General features: G+C 38.5%; 1 protein-coding gene across 1 annotated transcript in view; it reads left to right on the forward strand.

The window, feature by feature from the left end:
* RGS7 (regulator of G-protein signaling 7) overlaps window positions 1–17,420 on the forward strand; it is a 489,491-nt gene that overhangs the window by 262,080 nt on the left and 209,991 nt on the right. The window lies entirely within an intron of this gene.

Below are 17,420 nucleotides of genomic sequence, written 5' to 3' on the forward strand. Positions count from 1 at the left end.
ATGATTTGAAGACTCTGTTCACTGAGCAGTGATAGCAACTTTCTGAGTTATAGTCTTGCCCTAGATTCAGAGAGATAGATCAGTAGTTATATACATCAAAAGCTTGTGATTCTAAAATACCTTGAAGGTACTCAGTTATGTCATTAATTTGATATAAAAGTAATGGATGAAAAGCAGTTTTAATAATATAAGATATCTGAGATGAACTTTGGTTGATTACCTAAGAGTTATTCCCCTGACCCCTGCTCACACACCCAATTTTATGTAGGCATTCATACTCACTCATGCTTTAGAGCAATACAAAGCATGCTTAAAAGGATCAGCATCACCTAGGAGCTTTTTGGAAATGCAGACTCATGAATCTGCATTTTAATAAGCTCTCCAGATAACTCCAGTGCATACTCAAGTTTGAGGACCACTGCTTTCTGGGTGGCTGATTATGTATATTCCATTCTCCTTGCCAGTGATGGGCTAATCAAATACATGTAACCAAATTCTGGCTAATTTGACCTAAAGAGATCTCCTTTATAGGGCTGCTGGGAACATTTCTTTGCTATTTGAAGGAAGCACAAGTAAGTGCTAGGTCCGTTTTGTTTGTATTTCAAGATGGAATATGAAATGTGATGCCACCTTATGATTATGAAGGTCACAAAGATGTAACCAGATCTCAAGCCACTCTATCTCAGGGCCTCTCATTTTGTGAGATTTTAAAACAGACAAAAATAATCTGTTATTTTACTGCTTAAAGAATTTTTGTTCAGTTTTTTTTTTTTTTTTTTGCCTGTTTGTTTCTGGTGGCCAGTAGCCAAGTGCACTTGAACACAGAAGTTATTTATGGCATTTTGCAAATAAATCTTATGGTTGATTTCAGTGTTGAGACTGAGGGTGAAAAACTCAGCTCTTTTTTCAACTTCTGTTTTGAAAGTTCTTTTTCAAAGTGTTAGTTCAGTTTAGTTCAGTCGCTCAGTCCTGTCCGACTCTTTGCAACCCCATGAATCCCAGCACGTCAGGCCTCCCTGTCCATCACCAACTCCCGGAGTTCACCCAAACTCATTTCCATCGAGTCGGTGATGCCATCCAGCCATCTCATCCTCTGTCATCCCCTTCTCCTTCTGCCCCCAATCCCTCCCAGCATCAGAGTCTTTTCCAATGAGTCAACTCTTCGCATGAGGTGGCCAAAGTATTGGAGTTTCAGCTTTAGCATCAGTCCTTCCAATAAACATCCAAAACTGATTTCCTTTAGGATGGACTGGTTGGATCTCCTTACAGTCCAAGGGACTCTCAAGAGTCTTCTCCAACACCATCAATTCTTTGGCGCTCAGCTTTCTTCACAGTCCAACTCTCACATCCATACATGACCACTGGAAAAACCATAGCCTTGACTAGACGGACCTTTGTTGGCAAAGTAATGTCTCTGCTTTTTAATATGCTGTCTAGGTTGGTCATAACTTTCCTTCCAAGGAGTAAGTGTCTTTTAATTTCATGGCTGCAATCACCATCTGCAGTGATTTTGGAGCCCCTAAAAATAAAGTCTGACACTGTTTCCACTGTTTCCCCATCTATTTCCCATGAAGTGATGGGACTGGATGCCATGATCTTCGTTTTCTGAATATTGAGCTTTAAGCCAACTTTTTCACTCTCCTCTTTTACTTTCATCAAGAGGCTTTTTAGTTCCTCTTCCCTTTCTGCCATAAGGGTGGTGTCATCTGCATATCTGAGGTTATTGATATTTCTCCCGGCAATCGTTGATTCCAGCTTGTGTTTCTTCCAGCCCAGCATTTCTCATGATGTACTCTGTGTATAAGTTAAATAAGCAGGGTGACAATATACAGCCTTGACATACTCCTTTTCCTATTTAGAACCAGTCTGTTGTTCCATGTCCAGTTCTAACTGTTGCTTCCTGACCTGCATATAGGTTTCTCAAGAGGCAGGTCAGGTGGTCTGGTATTCCCATCTCTTTCAGAATTTTCCACAGTTTATTGTGATCCACATATTCAAAGTGTTAGAAAAGTATAATTTTGATAAAGTTAAGTTTCCCCCTTCTCTGCAGTGTTAATTGGCACATAAATAGAAGCTGTCCTTCTGTCACTATTTCTTGGTATGAACATCAATACAATCATTTAGTTGTTTAAGCATTATTTAATTTGCCTTCTTTCTGGGCTTAAGACAGCATATAGGATAGAGGATGAAAATGTGAGCTGTATCCAAAACTGAAAAATCTTAATAGAGTTCCCACCCCTTTTGTAGAGTTCCCTACCTACTTCTCTGATGAGCTGCTTTATCCTTCTTCTTATTATTATTCTGTATGTTCAAATAACATTTAAGTAGTCAGTTTTTGAGCAATTGCTTTGTGAAATAATTTTTAAATATTTTGTAGAGTTGTAGAACATTCATATATACTTACATAAATATTTGTGTTTTATAATTTGAATTTTTTGATATAGTGAAATCATTTCTGACCTTTTAGTAACATATCTCTCTATATTTCTATTTGAAGCTACAAATTTGTTTATCCTTATATATTTATGAAATATGTTAAATTTTTGCAGAGAAAAGTCTCTAAAACTATGTTTTTACATGCAGATGTATATATCTAGATACATGTTAGTACCACAGTTGGCAGTCTACCTTGTTCAAGTATTTACTTCTATTTTAAATTTAATTGATAAAATAGTATGGAAATTATTTTTAAATGGCTATTTGATCTTTACTACTCTACCTAGTTTAATACTGTACCATAATGCACATGGAGCTTCCCAGTGGCATCAGTGGTAAAGAACTCGCCTCCCAATGCAAGAGACTTAAAAGTGTGGGTTCGATCTTTGAGTTGGGAAGATCCCATGGAGGAGGGCATGGCAACCCACTCCAGTACTCTTGCGAGGAGAATCCCATGGACAAAGGAGCCTGGCAGGCTACAGTCCATAGGGTTTCAAAGAGTCGGAGATGGCTGAAGTCGGACTTAGCACACATGTGTGGTACACTTAGTAGGCACTCAGGAAATATTTCTGGAGAGGAGGAAAGAAGGAAGAAAGGAAATAAGAATGGAAGGAAGAAAGGGAAGTGATAAGGGAAAAGAAAGGAGGGAAGTGAACAATAGAATGGCAATATGTTGGATTTAATCATATGCTTAGAATTCTGCAAGGTTGGTTTCCGTAGTTAGACAATGCTGTCACCAAGAGAAAAAAAAATCGACTCAGGGTTGCTAAAAAAGAATGAGCAATTTGAAAAGAAGGCATAATTTTAGCCAACAGTTATGTGCTGTTTTTTTGTACCAGGCACTTTCCTAAGCTCTGTGGTAGGTGTATGGGGAGCTGGGGGTAGGAGGGTGTAAACTCATTTAATCCTCACAATAGCTCTGTGAGGTGGATACTATTATTTATCATTTCTATTTTTAAGATGCTGAGATTGAGGCGATAAGATGTTGACTAAGTTTCTCAAGATAGGAAACTACAATAGCAGATCTGTGATTTTTATCCAAACAGTTTTGCTCTAGAGCCTAGTTTGAACCTCCTGCTATACATACTACCCCAATGAGTACAAATGGTTGAAACCTCAGATTTTACCAATTTTGAGAGAAAGCACAAAATTTGAAAACTTTTTTCTTGGTGAGACGACATTGTCTCCTGGCCCTTGACTTGGGTTTTCAAAACTCCAGGTTCTAGCTGTTGTTCTGCCCTTTGCTGCCTGAAGGCCAGTTTTGGAGTCATTTACCCCACTTATGTCTCCTCTTCTCTCTCTCTGCACATTGAAAATAAGAGCATTTTTCCTTTGTTAGACAGCAACTGTGAGAAAATGTCTGAAGTTCATGTTCCAAAGAGGAACTGAGATCTATGTAGTTAAGGGGAATTAATATATGTCTTTCCCTTTATAAATTAAATGGGGTGTGTGTGTGTGTAAAACTCTCTGTCAACCTAGGCTGTTTCTATGCCAGCTCACAGTGCAGAGAACCTTCTATACTCAGAGCAGTAAATATGTATGTATTTATTATATTCTAAACACCTACTGTGTGTTTAAATTGGTTTTGAAAAATAGGATGATTGCTTTATTCTTTTTGCAGCTGGCATGAAAACTTTTCTTAAGTAGAGAATTGACTTGGTTGAGAATGCATGCTTGGAATAGAAGCTGAAGGCTGAGTGTGGGGGAAGAAGCTGATGTTCACAAGAGCCAAGGAGAAACACATGACTTTTCTGCAGAAGAAAGGAAGGATGAAGTCAGTGTGTGTGTGTGCGTGCACACACACATATGCACATGCATACATGCATCAGAAGTATTTGGATGAGGGAGAAGGAGGGACAGAGACCTAGAACAGCCTTCTCCATGTTATCTTCTCAAATACTGAGTGAATTCAGGAAAACCTTGAATTGATGTGAGTAGCATTCTTATGTCGGAGAAGGCGATGGCACCCCACTCCAGTACTCTTGCCTGGAGAATCCCAGGGACGGGGGAGCCTGGTGGGCTGCCGTCTATGGGGTTGCACAGAGTCGGACACGACTGAAGTGACTTAGCAGCAGCAGCAGCAGCAGCATTCTTATGTAGAGCTATGTAATTGATCTTGAGCTCACTATATGCAGACATAGAATAATGACCCTCTGTCTGTGTAAATCTGAGCCAGGAAGAGATTAGCCGATATCCCAGAACAGCATAAAACTTCCTCATGTCATTCATTGGAAGGTCAAAAAAATTCTACATTAAACTCCAAGGACATAGCGTTCCACCTGACATCTAGATTGCGGTTCATGAAGCAAAATGGCAAGACCATGCCTCAAATATTTAAGATACCAAGAAACATTTTCCACCTAATATCTTTGTTTTTGTTGTTGTGTTTAGTCACTAACTCATGTCTGACTATTTGTGACCCCATGGACTGCAGCAATCCAGGCTCCTCTGTCCTTCAATATCTCCTGGAGTTTGCTCGGATTCATGTCCTTTCAATCAGTGATGCTGTCAACCATCTCATCCTCTGCTGCCCCCTTCTCCTTTTGCCTTCAATCTTTCCCAGCATCAGTGTCTTTTCCAATGAGTCAGCTCTTTGCATCAGATGGCCAAAAGTAATGGAATTTCAGTTTTAGCATCAGTCCCTTCCAGTGAATATTCAGGGTTCATTTCCTTTAAAGTTGAATGGTTTGATCTCCTTGTAGAGATCCAATGGACTCTCAAGAGTCTTCTCCAGCACCACAGTTCGAAAGCATCAATTCCTCCATGCTCAGCCTTCTTTATGGTCCAGCTCTAACATCTGTACAGACTACTGGAAAAACCATAGCTTTGTCTATATGGACCTTTGTCAGCAAAGTGATGTCCCTGCTTTTTAATACATTGTTTGTCATAGCTTTCCTTCCAAGGAGCAAGCATCTTTTAATTTCATGGCTGCAGTCGCCATCTGCAGTGATTATGGAGCTTAAGTAAATTAAAAAATATCTTGGAGAAAGACAAACCCTTTATTCTCTTTCTGAGTGTGGGGAACTTTCCTCCCCTTCAGCTCTCCTCACCTTTAGCTTCCCGCTATGATTTCTGGTTCCTTTTTTGATTCCTCTTTTCTTTTTTCCCCCTTCTTTTGTCCTACCCAGTTGCAAGGAGATTTTTCTCATCCTTTTAGGTATTTGAAGTCTTCCTTCCACGAATGTTCAAAAGGAGCTCTGAGAGAATTGTTCCATTTGTGATGTGTTGTTGATGTACTTGTGAGAAGCAGTGAATTCCACATCCTCTTATGCTGCCTCCTTGACTCCTCCTAGAGTTGCGTTTTGGATGTCTTTTGGGGGATAGGTGATCTCAATATTTTCTCTTACTCTGCCACCTTGGTTGATCTCCTACAGCCTAATTTTTTACATACATAAGTACATCATGAAATGATTAACATAATCAGTTTAGTAAGCATCTATCTCATAGGTACAAAATTAAAGACAAAGCAAAAACTTTTCCTTTTGATGAGAGCTCTTCAATTCAGTTCAGTTCAGTTGCTCAGTCGTGTCCGACTCTTTGCGACCCCATGAATCGCAGCACGCCAGGCCTCCCTGTCCATCACCAACTCCCGGAGTTCACTCAGACTCATGTCCATCAAGTCAGTGATGCCATCCAGCCATCTCATCCTCTGTCGTCCTCTTCTCCTCCTGCCCCCAATCCCTCCCAGCATTAGAATCTTTTCCAATGAGCCAAGTCTTCACATGAGGTGGCCAAAGTACTGGAGTTTCGGCTTTAGCATCATTCCTTCCAAAGAAATCCCAGGACTGATCTCCTTCAGAATGGACTGGTTGGATCTCCTTGCAGTCCAAGGGACTCTCATGAGTCTTCTCCAACACCACAGTTCAAAAGCATCAATTCTTCGGCACTCAGCCTTCTTCACAGTCCAACTCTAACATTCAACATGACCACAGGAAAAACCATAGCCTTGACTAGACGGACCTTTGTTGGCAAAGTGATGTCTCTGCTTTTGAATATGCTATCTAGGTTGGTCATAACTTTCCTTCCAAGGAGTAAACGTCTTTTAATTTCATGGCTGCAGTCACCATCTGCAGTGATTTTGGAGCCCAGAAAAATAAAGTCTGACGCTGTTTCCACTGTTTCCCCATCTATTTCCCAGGATGTAAAATTACCCTGGAATACTGTTAATTTATGATACACACCATAGTGATTCGATATGACTTTATATTTCAAAATAATCACCATAAAAATCTAGTTACATGTCACTGTGCAAAAATATTATATAGTTATTGACTGTGTGTCCCACACTGTACATTTCATACTCCTGACTCATTTATTTTGCAACTAGATGTTTGTACCTCTTAATTTCCTCACCTATTTCTTTTTCCCTCTACTCTCCTCCACCTGTATGTTCTCTGTATCTATAATTCTGCTTCTGATTTATTATGTTTGTTTATTTGCTTTGTTTTTGAAATTCCACATTTACATGAAATTATACCTGACATCCATGCTTTAACTATAAAATAATAGACACAGATGTTCTAGGAGGAAGTAAGGCAAACTATTTTTTTTTATCATGAAATTATTGTGTATTGTTGTCGGAAGAAAGCAGCTAGGAGTTCTGAATTCCTTGGCATGAGAATTTTGTTTTCAAGGGGGAAAAAATCAAAGTATGGGTGATATAAAAGAAATGTTTATTGGATGAGAAGTTACATATTTCATGTCTAGTTTTGGACCTAATTTGTATAGGAATTTTGTATTAGCTTGATTATTGTGTATCCTAGTTTCTCTTTTAAGAGTAGAGTTGAGTGAGTGAAGAGCTGCACTAAACTCGGTGTAGAGAGCTTATTTTGGTAGACATATCAGTTATTAAGAAGTGATTTTTGCCAAATCCCCATCTCCAACCTTCTACATGTAAAGGGTGAATCAGAAAAGTCAAGTGGAATTTTCCCTTATTTATAGCTAACTGTTCAGTAGGTTGGAAACATTAATATGTCTGTTCAAATGCTTTTGAAAAAATAAAACCCATTTTTGCCTTGTAATGCCTGAATTGGTAGCACTACGACAGATAAAAGAGGAATTTTTTCCCCCTTTGATTTCTACAATTTACTTATTGATCTGAGAAGAATTCTAAGAAACTGAACTTTAAAAATCATTTTATGAAATAAGTAAACCAAGGAATTCATGTAGAGAAGATCAACATCAGCAGCAGCAAAAACCAATTTAAAACTTTGAAAACATGAAATATAAAGCAGATAGCCAAATCATCATATTTTTATTTTTAGAGTGTGCCTCTGAAGTAGGTAAACCTTCATCATTAGCATGAGTATGCTTTTGTCCATTTAAAGTGCTTTTGATTTACCTTCCGGTTATAATCCTTAATTTTTTTTTCAAAATGGGAGCCACAGACAGAGTATTCATTCTTATGCTAAGCAGGCTGGATTAACCTAGGCTAGACAGTAATCATATATCTGGTGGTGGTGATCATAAGACATTGTTTTGGTCATTCTTGTAACAACAATAGTGAAATCATTCCTGTAGCCCTTCTACCCACACTTAATCTAAAGCCCTCATTTTTTTCTCTGCAGAAACAGAACATAGCTAGTGCTCGTGACTCCACAAATAACACGCCATGCACTGACAGGTCTCGTCTGGAACAGAACTCTCAACCAGGATTTTCTAAGAATATTAAACCCTAATTGCCTGAGGGTTCCATTTTATGTAAAAAGTTAACTGCTATACTATCAGAATGCCACTGCCCCACTACCAACTTTGAGAGAATTCAGAAAATAATCACTAATAGCATATTTTGAAGGGCTTAATTTTCTTACGGAATCCCTGATGGGAAAGGAGCCTGGGCAGAATATTACTTCCTCTGCCATTGTCTTTTGCAGTTTTGTGAAGGAACGAATAGTCCAACCTAGGAGAACCTATGTATCAATGAAACCACTGGATAAACTTTTTTTTATAGTCCTTAAAAAGGATCTCACATCTCTGACTCCTGAGCCCTGACAAGAATGTTCAGATTCTAGGTCTCCAGGCATATAGATGGGCAAAGAACTGCCTGGTGCTTCCAGGCTGGGAAAAAACACAACACATAGTGAGCACAGAGTGGGACACGACTGAAGCGACGCAGCAGCAGCAGCAGCAGCAGCAGTGAACACAGATCTTGTCTTGTCTACCTAACTCAGAAAGTTTGCCATAGTTTTCTACTTGATCAATGCTGCAAGTACACTTGTCTCTTAAATTTCGTTCTCAGTGCACCTTCCTTTCTGGTCTTAAAAATCTCTTGACGGTTTTCTGTATCTGAAGTCTTCTTGGTAGTGATGAGACTTAGGGAAATTAACCTCATATTTACAGCTCTAGCTGGTCTGCTGGTTTTTCAAGTAGTCATGTATGGATGGGAGAGTTGGAGCATAAAGAAAGCTGAGCACTGAAGAACTGATGCTCTTAAACTGTGGTGTTGGAGAGGACTCTTGAGAGTCCCTTGGACTGCAAGAAGATCCAACCAGTCAATGCTAAAGGAAATCAGTGCTGAATATTCATTGGAAAGACTGATGCTGAAGCTGAAGCTCTATTTCAATACTTTGGCTCCCTGATATGAAGACCCAACTCATTAGAAAAGACCCTGATGTTGGGAAAGATTGAAAGCACGAAGAGAAGGCAATTACAGAGGACAAGATGGTTGGATGGCATCACTGACTCAAAGATAATACTGGAAATATTATGGTTTAAGGTCTTTCATTTAAATCTTTAATTCATTTTGAGTTTATTTTTGTGCTTGGTGTGAGAGAGTAGTTCAGTTTGATTCCTTTGCATGTAACTGTCTAGTTTTCCCAACAGTGGCCTTGTTGAAGAGGTTGTCTCTTCCTCACTGTATATCCTTGCATCCTTCCCCATAGATTAATTCCCCTATAATTGTGGTATAGTCTCTGTGCTCTTTCTTTTGTTCTAGTGATCTATGTGACTTGTTTCGTCCCAGCACCATACTGTTTTGATGCCTGTAGTTTTGTGGTACAGTTTGAAATTAGGAAATGTGATACCTTCAGCTTTGTTCTTCTTTCTAAAACTTATTTCGGCTTTTATGGGTCTTCTGTGTTTCCATACAAATGTTAGAATTATTTGTTCTAGTTCTGTGAAAAATACAGTGTGTATTTTGATAGAGCTTGCATTGAAGCTGTAGATTAATTTGGGTAGTATGGTATTTTAGCAGTATTTGTTCTTCCAATCCAAGACTGTGGTATATCTTTCCATCTGTTTATGTTTTCATTTCCTTCATCAGCATCTTACAGTTTTCCATGTTCAGGTCTTTTACCTACTTAGATTTATCCCTATATGTTTTATATTTTGCTGCAATTGTAAATGGGATAGTTTTCTTAATTTCTGTCTCTGATGGTTTGTTGTAAATTGGTAGAAATGCAATAGACTTCTATATATTGATTTTAAATCTTGCATCTTTCCCCAGTTCATTGATGAGTTCTAATTTTTTTTTTCAGTGACATCTTTAGGATTTTCTGGGTAATCTGTTACTTGAAAATAACAGTTTTACTTCTTTTCCAGTTGGAATTCCTCTTTTTTCTTGATTGCTGTGTCTAGGACTTCTAATACTATGGTGAATAAAAGTAGTGAGAGTTGGCATCCTTTTCCTGTTTTGATCTTACAGGAAAGAAGTTCTTTTCATCCTTGAATATGATGTTGGCTGTGGGTTTGTCATTGTTGTTGTTGTCCAGTCACCCATTCTTGTCTGACTCTTTCTGACCCCATGGAATGTGGCACACCAGGCCTCTCTGTCCCTCACCATCTCCCGAAGTTTGCCCAAGTTCATGTCCATCACATCGGTGATGCCATCCAGCCATCTCATCCTCTGATGCACTCTTCTCCTTCTGCCCTCAATCTTTCCCAGCATCAGGGACATTCCAATGAGTCAGCTCTTTGCATCAGATAACAAAATACTGGAGCTTCAACTTCAGCATCAGTCCTTCTAATGAGTATTCAGGGTTGATTTCCCTTAAAATCGACATGTTTTGATATCCTTGCTGTCCAAAGGACTCTCAGGAGTCTTCTCCAGTACCATAGTTTGAAGACATCAATTCTTCAACCCTCTGCCTTCTGTACCATCCAGCTCTCACAACCACATGTGACCACTTATGTGGGTTTGTCATATGTGGTCTTTATTATGTGAGGTTTGTTTCTGTTATACTCACTTTGTTGAGTTTTGTTTTAAATCATATATAGATATTTAATTTTGTAAAATGCTTCTTTCTGTATCTGTTGAGATGTTCATATAATTTTTATTCTTTAATTTGTTAGTGTACTGTATCACATTAATTTACAGATATTGCACCATTGTTGATTCAGTTCAGTTCAATACAGTTGCTCAGTTCAGTTCAGTTCAGTTCAGTCACTCAGTTGTGTCTGACTCTTTGCGACCCCATGAATCGCAGCACGCCAGGCCTCCCTGTCCATCACCAACTCTCAGAGTTCACTCAGACTCACGTCCATCGAGTCAGTGATGCCACTCAGTCATCTCATCCTCTGTTGTCCCCTTCTCCTCCTGCCCCCAATCCCTCCCAGCACCAGAGTCTTTTCCAATGAGTCAACTCTTCGCATGAGGTGGCCAAAGTATTGGAGTTTCAGCTTCAGCATCATTCCTTCCAAAGAAATCCCAGGGCTGATCTCCTTCAGAATGGACTGGATCTCCTTGGATCTCCTTGCAGTCCAAGGGACTCTCAAGAGTCTTCTCCAACACCACAGTTCAAAATCATCAATTCTTCGGTGCTCAGCCTTCTTCACAGTCCAACTCTCACATCCATACGTGACCACAGGAAAAACCATAGCCTTGACTAGACGGACCTTTGTTGGCAAAGTAATGTCTCTGCTTTAGGATATGCTATCTAGGTTGGTCATAACTTTGCTTCCAAGGACTAAGCGTCTTTTAATTTCGTGGCTGCAGTCACCATCTGCAGTGATTTTGGATCCCAAAAAAATAAAGTCTGACACTGTTTCCACTGTTTCCCCATCTATTTCCCATGAAATGATGGGACCGGATGCCATGATCTTCATTTTCTGAATGTTGAGCTTTAAGCCAACTTTTTCACTCTCCACTTTCACTTTCATCAAGAGGCTTTTTAGTTCCTCTTCCCTTTCTGCCATAAGGGTGGTGTCATCTGCATATCTGAGGTTATTGATATTTCTCCCAGCAATCTTGATTCCAGCTTGTGTTTCTTCCAGTCCGGTGTTTCTCATGATGTACTCTGCATATAAGTTAAATAAGCAGGGTGACAATATACAGCCTTGACGTACTCCTTTTCCTATTTGGAACCAGTCTGTTGTTCCATGTCTAGTTCTAACTGTTGCTTCTTGACCTGCATACAGATTTCTCAAGAGGCAGGTCAGTCATGTTCAACTCTTTGTGACCCCATGGACAACAGTACATTTGGCTTCCCTGTCTATCACCAACTCCTGGCACTTGCTCAAACTCATGTCCATCGAGTCAGTGATGCCATCCAACCATCTCATTCTCTGTCGTCCCCTTCTCCTCCTGCCTTCAATCTTTCCCAGCATCAGGGTCTTTGCCAATGAGTCGTTTCTTTGCATCGGGTGGCCAGAGTATTGTAGCTTCAGCTTCAGCATCAGTCCTCCCAATGAATATTCAGGACTGATTTCCTGTAGGATTGACTGGTTCAATCTCCTTTCAGTCCAAGGGACTCTCAAAAGTCTTCTCCAACACCACAGTTCAAAAGTATCGATTCTTGGGTGCTCAGCTTTCTTTATGGTCCAACTCTCATATCCATACATGACTACTGGAAAAACCACAGCTTTGACAATATGTAACTTTGTTGGTCGGAGAAGGCAATGTCTCTGGTTTTTAAATATGCTATCTAGGTTTGTCATAGCTTTTCTTTCAAAGAGCAAGCATCTTTTAATTTTGTGGCTGCAGTCACCATCTGCAGTGATTTTGGAGTCCCTGAATATAAAGTCTGTTACTGTTTCCATTGTTTCCCCATCTGTTTGCCAAGAAGTGATGAGATGGGATGCTATGATCTTTGTTTTTTGAATGTTGAGTTTTAAGCCAGCTTTTTCACTCTCCTCTTTCACTTCCATCAAGAGACTCTTTAGTTCTTCTTCGCTTTTTGCCATAAGGGTGGTGTCATCTGCATATCTGAGGTTATTGATATTTCTCCTAGCAATATTGATTCCAGCTTGTCTTTCATCTAGCCCAGTATTTCATATGATGTACTCTGCATATAAGATAAATAAACAGGGTGACAATATACAGCCTTGACATACTCTTTTCCCAATTTGGAACCAGTCCATTGTTCCATGTCCAGTTCTAACTGTTGCTTCTTGACCTGCATACGGATTTCTCAGGAGGCAGATAAGGTGGTCTGGTATTTCCATCTCTTGAATTTTCCACACTTTGTTGTGATCCACACAGTCAAAGGCTTTGGCATAGTCAATACAGCAGAAGTAGATGTTTTTCTGAAATTCTCTTGTTTTTTATATGATCCAACAGATGTTTGAAATTTGATCTCTGGTTCCTCTGCCTTTTCTAAATTCAGCTTGAGCATCTGTAAGTTCTTGGTTCACATACTGTTGAAGCCTGGCTTGGAGAATTTTGAGCATTACTTTGCTAGAGCATGAGATGAGTGCAATTGCTTGGTAGTTGGAACATTCTTTGGCATTGCTTTTCTTTGGGAAATACAGATAGATAGGTAGATATATAGATGCATATATACATGTCTTATTTGAAAGGTAGGACATCTGAGTCTTTAAATTAAAGGTATGACATCTGAGGCCTTAAATTAAATCATCTCAAAGGATTTTATCATTTATTAAAGTTACTTTTTTAGTCTCTTCCTATCTAGCTTGCTCTTTAGTTTGTCTGCTCTTATTTTCTAATCTTATAATGAGAATGCTGGTGATCAAGCATGTTAAAACCTACTTATTTTAAAAATAGACTCTGAGTGAATGCTTAAATGAGTTTAGAATGATTTTTTATTATATGTGGCCTTTGTGACTGATCTTAGCTTTTAAAAACTAGATTGAATTTATCTTTGTTTGCTCTTTCTATTTCATGATAAAGTTCATGCATAGATCATATCTGAATTAAGATAAAAACAGATGAATTCATTTTGGTCATCACATTTTCAATCTGGAATACAAATCCTGTTTTTACATGGATTTTTAAACTTTTTCCTCCTGTGGAAATTATGGCTCAAAAAATGGAAGATTTTAAAATACAACCACATAGGTTACTCTTAATTCCCACATTCATAACCTTGGTCCTTTGAAATTCAACAGACTGAGAAGCAGACCTTAATTCCACACCCAAGATCAGAGGTGATGATTGTCACATGCTGGGGAGCTGAATTGATTAAAGTGAGAGTCAGAGAGGTTTCCATGTCCATCATAGGTGGCCGGGTTTAAACTAGTAAGCTAATCATACAAAGGTTTACAGGCTGATATTAGGTAAAGCAAAGCAGCTTATTTGTCACTTCTGAACATTGTGTCAGATGAATGAAGGACAAACAACAACAAAATAAAAGTCATAAAAGTGGATCTTTTTCATGATTCTGTAATTGGATGAAATATATTTACTACATGTGAAGAATTGAATATGTTGGTGTGTTTGGGGGGTCTGATCTTAGAAAAAAGACTTCCTTTCCTATCTGAATTCAGAACCCATTGAAACTCACAACCAGAAAGTAAAGCAGTTAGAGATCACAGTAGCACCTTGATTGCTGACAAAGCTATTATATTGAAGAGTATTTGTGAACACGGGAGACTTAATCCTAAAACCTAGTACCTAACTGACTAGTCACCCACTGGGGTGGGCCTCTCTAAATCAGCAGATTTGGATAGGGGCTTCCCCACAGGAAAGCGATGGGCCCAATAGGCCAATTTCTCTTTACCAATCCTCTACCTAAGTCAGCCTAGATCCCCAGAGTGGAGTTAATTGGGGAACAGAGAGAGGCAAGAGAATTCAGCTAATGGTGCTGCTTTCACATGGAAAAGGGACATAAGGAGTGGAAAATATACATCGCTAAGTATCAGGGGTGTTTATAGACATCTGAAGTCCAATATTTGTTGTCTGCCCATGTATGGTGCTTTGTATATGCTAGCTTGTTTAGTAAATTACCCCTTTTGCCCCAACCCAATCCTACAAATATTGTGAAAGAGTAATTATAAATATCATTATATGCATTTTATACATGAGAAAATGAAGCCTTAGAGAACTTACTTAGCTTGTTCAGAGAGTCATAAATGATAATAAGATCTTATATCCATTCTTCCCACATCTCAGTTTCTCATGTTAATAAACCTGAAAATACTTACCCAGGCAAGTAAGATTTCTTCATTGAATATTGTTCTGAAGTTGTATTGGTTGATAATTGATGGATAAAACAATTCGACATTGAGGGGAAGAATGGGGGGAAGGGATATTTAGGGAGTTTGGATGGACATATATATACTGCTATATTTTAAATGGATAACTAAGAAGGACCTACTGTATAGCACATGGAACTCTTCTCAATGTTATGTGGTAGCCTGGATGGGAGGGGAGTTTGGGGGAGAATGGATACATGTATATGTATGGCTGAATCCCTTTGCCACTTACCCTAAACTATCACAACATTGTTAATTTACTACACTCCAATACAAAATAAAACTTTTTTTAATGTTTTATTTTGAGTAATTTTAGATTCACAGAAAGGGATGCAAAAATAGTACAGAAAGTTCTATGTCCTTTACTCAGTTTCCTCTAATTCCAGCATCTTATATATTTATAGCATAATTTTCAAAAATGGGAAATTGATATTGGTACTACACTATTAATGAAACCTTACTCAAATTTTACCATTGTTTTCAATATTGCCTGAATTTTTTTGAAGGCAGCAAGTGTATTATATTCATTTTCACATCCATAGTGCCTTCTGTAAGTCTGGTCTAGAATCCAGCATCAGTAATTTTGTTGTTGTTTAGTCGCTAAGTCATCTGTCCATGGACTTCCTAGGCAAGAATACTGGAGTGGGTTGCCATTTCCTTCTTCAGGGGATCTTCCTGACCCAGAGATTGAACCCGCATTTCCTGTGTCTCCTGCATTGGCAGATGGGTTCTTTACCACTAAGCCATTTATAGGGTCATAAATGAATAGATTTTGAGATTCATAGTGTTCATACAACGTATGTATGTGTATATATATGTGCCATAGGTTTAGAAGCACATACAAAAGTCAGAAGCTGTGATTTGAATGAATGTTATTTAGAACTAAATTTCATATTAGACTTGGTAAAGCAAAGCCCTTTAAAACTGAAAAATTTTCAGAAACAGAAGAGAATGTACTAATCAAATTGAAAGAAAAATACGTACCTTAGAAGGTAGTAAATAGGCAAAAGCTATCATGTGACATTTATTTTATTAATTGTGTACATGTGTGTTGGTGCATGTACATTTCATATCTCACTTTAGTAAATGCCTGAACAAGAGAAGCAACAGTTGCTGGCAATTAGTCCTGTATTTCTAGGCAGATCACAGGTTGTAGGCGTTAATATTAAATTAAATAATAGAAACTCTCTTATTTGAAGAGGAAATCCAAGCTGATGCTTTTAAGTCTTCTATTTTCTTTTGCACTGAGCTTAAGAGCTAGCACTAATGAAATGTGGATCTTATTATCACAATATTTTCTATCATTTATAACCAAAGAATATGAAAACAGGAGAGAGGCAATATTCTAAGCACAAAATTATTCTTAAGCTTAGTGGACTCAAAAATAGCCACCTTTCTGTTTTATCAATCACCTTTTAACCAAACTGAAAATATTTATATGATAAAGTGTAGAAAGACAAAAACATGGCATTATTCTTAGCTAAGCAAAACAGATATACAAAATTCTTATGAGAACTATTTTTTTTCTCAAAAAGTTCAACTTTTAAAATGCTTTAATTAGTAATGGTGTAAGTGGGCACCCTTGTCTTGTTCCTGACTTTAGAGGAAATGCTTTCAATTTTTCACCATTGAGGATAATGTTTGCTGTGGGTTTGTCATATATAGCTTTTATTATGTTGAGGTATGTTCCTTCTATTCCTGCTTTCTGGAGAGTTCTTATCATAAATGGATGTTGAATTTTGTCAAAGGCTTTCTCTGCATCTATTGAGATAATCATATGGTTTTTGTTTTTCAATTTGTTAATGTGGTGTATAACATTGATTGATTTGCGGATATTGAAGAATCCTTGCATCCCTGGGATAAAGCCCACTTGGTCATGGTGTATGATCTTTTTAATGTATTGTTGGATTCTGATTGCTAGAATTTTGTTAAGGATTTTTGCATCTATGTTCATCAGTGATATTGGCCTGTAGTTTTCTTTTTTTGTGGGATCTTTGTCAGGTTTTGGTATTAGGGTGATGGTGGCCTCATAGAATGAGTTTGGAAGTTTACCTTCCTCTGCCCAGCAATCCCACTGCTGGGCATACACACTGAGGAAACCAGAAGGGAAAGAGACACGTGTACCCCAATGTTCATCACAGCACTGTTTATAATAGCCAGAACATGGAAGCAACCTAGATGCCCATCAGCAGATGAATGGATAAGAAAGCTGTGGTACATATACACAATGGAGTATTACTCAGCCATTAAAAAGAATACATTTGAATCTGTTCTAATGAGATGGATGAAACTGGAACCTATTATACAGAGTGAAGTAAGCCAGAAAGAAAAACACCAATACAGTATACTAACGCATATATATGGAATTTAGAAAGATGGTAACAATAACCCTGTGTACGAGACAGCAAAAGAGACACCGATGTATAGATCAGTCTTATGGACTCTGTGGGAGAGGGAGAGGGTGGGGAGATTTGGGAGAATAGCATTGAAACATGTATAATATCATGTATGAAACGAGTCGCCAGTCCAGGTTTGATGCACGGTACTGGATGCTTGGGGCTGGTGCACTGGGACGACCCAGAGGGAGGGTAGGGGAGGGAGGAGGGAGGAGGGTT

The sequence above is a fragment of the Bison bison genome, unplaced genomic scaffold, assembly GCF_000754665.1.
Source record: "Bison bison bison isolate TAMUID 2011002044 unplaced genomic scaffold, Bison_UMD1.0 scf7180017864064, whole genome shotgun sequence".
Lineage (NCBI taxonomy): Eukaryota > Metazoa > Chordata > Mammalia > Artiodactyla > Bovidae > Bison > Bison bison.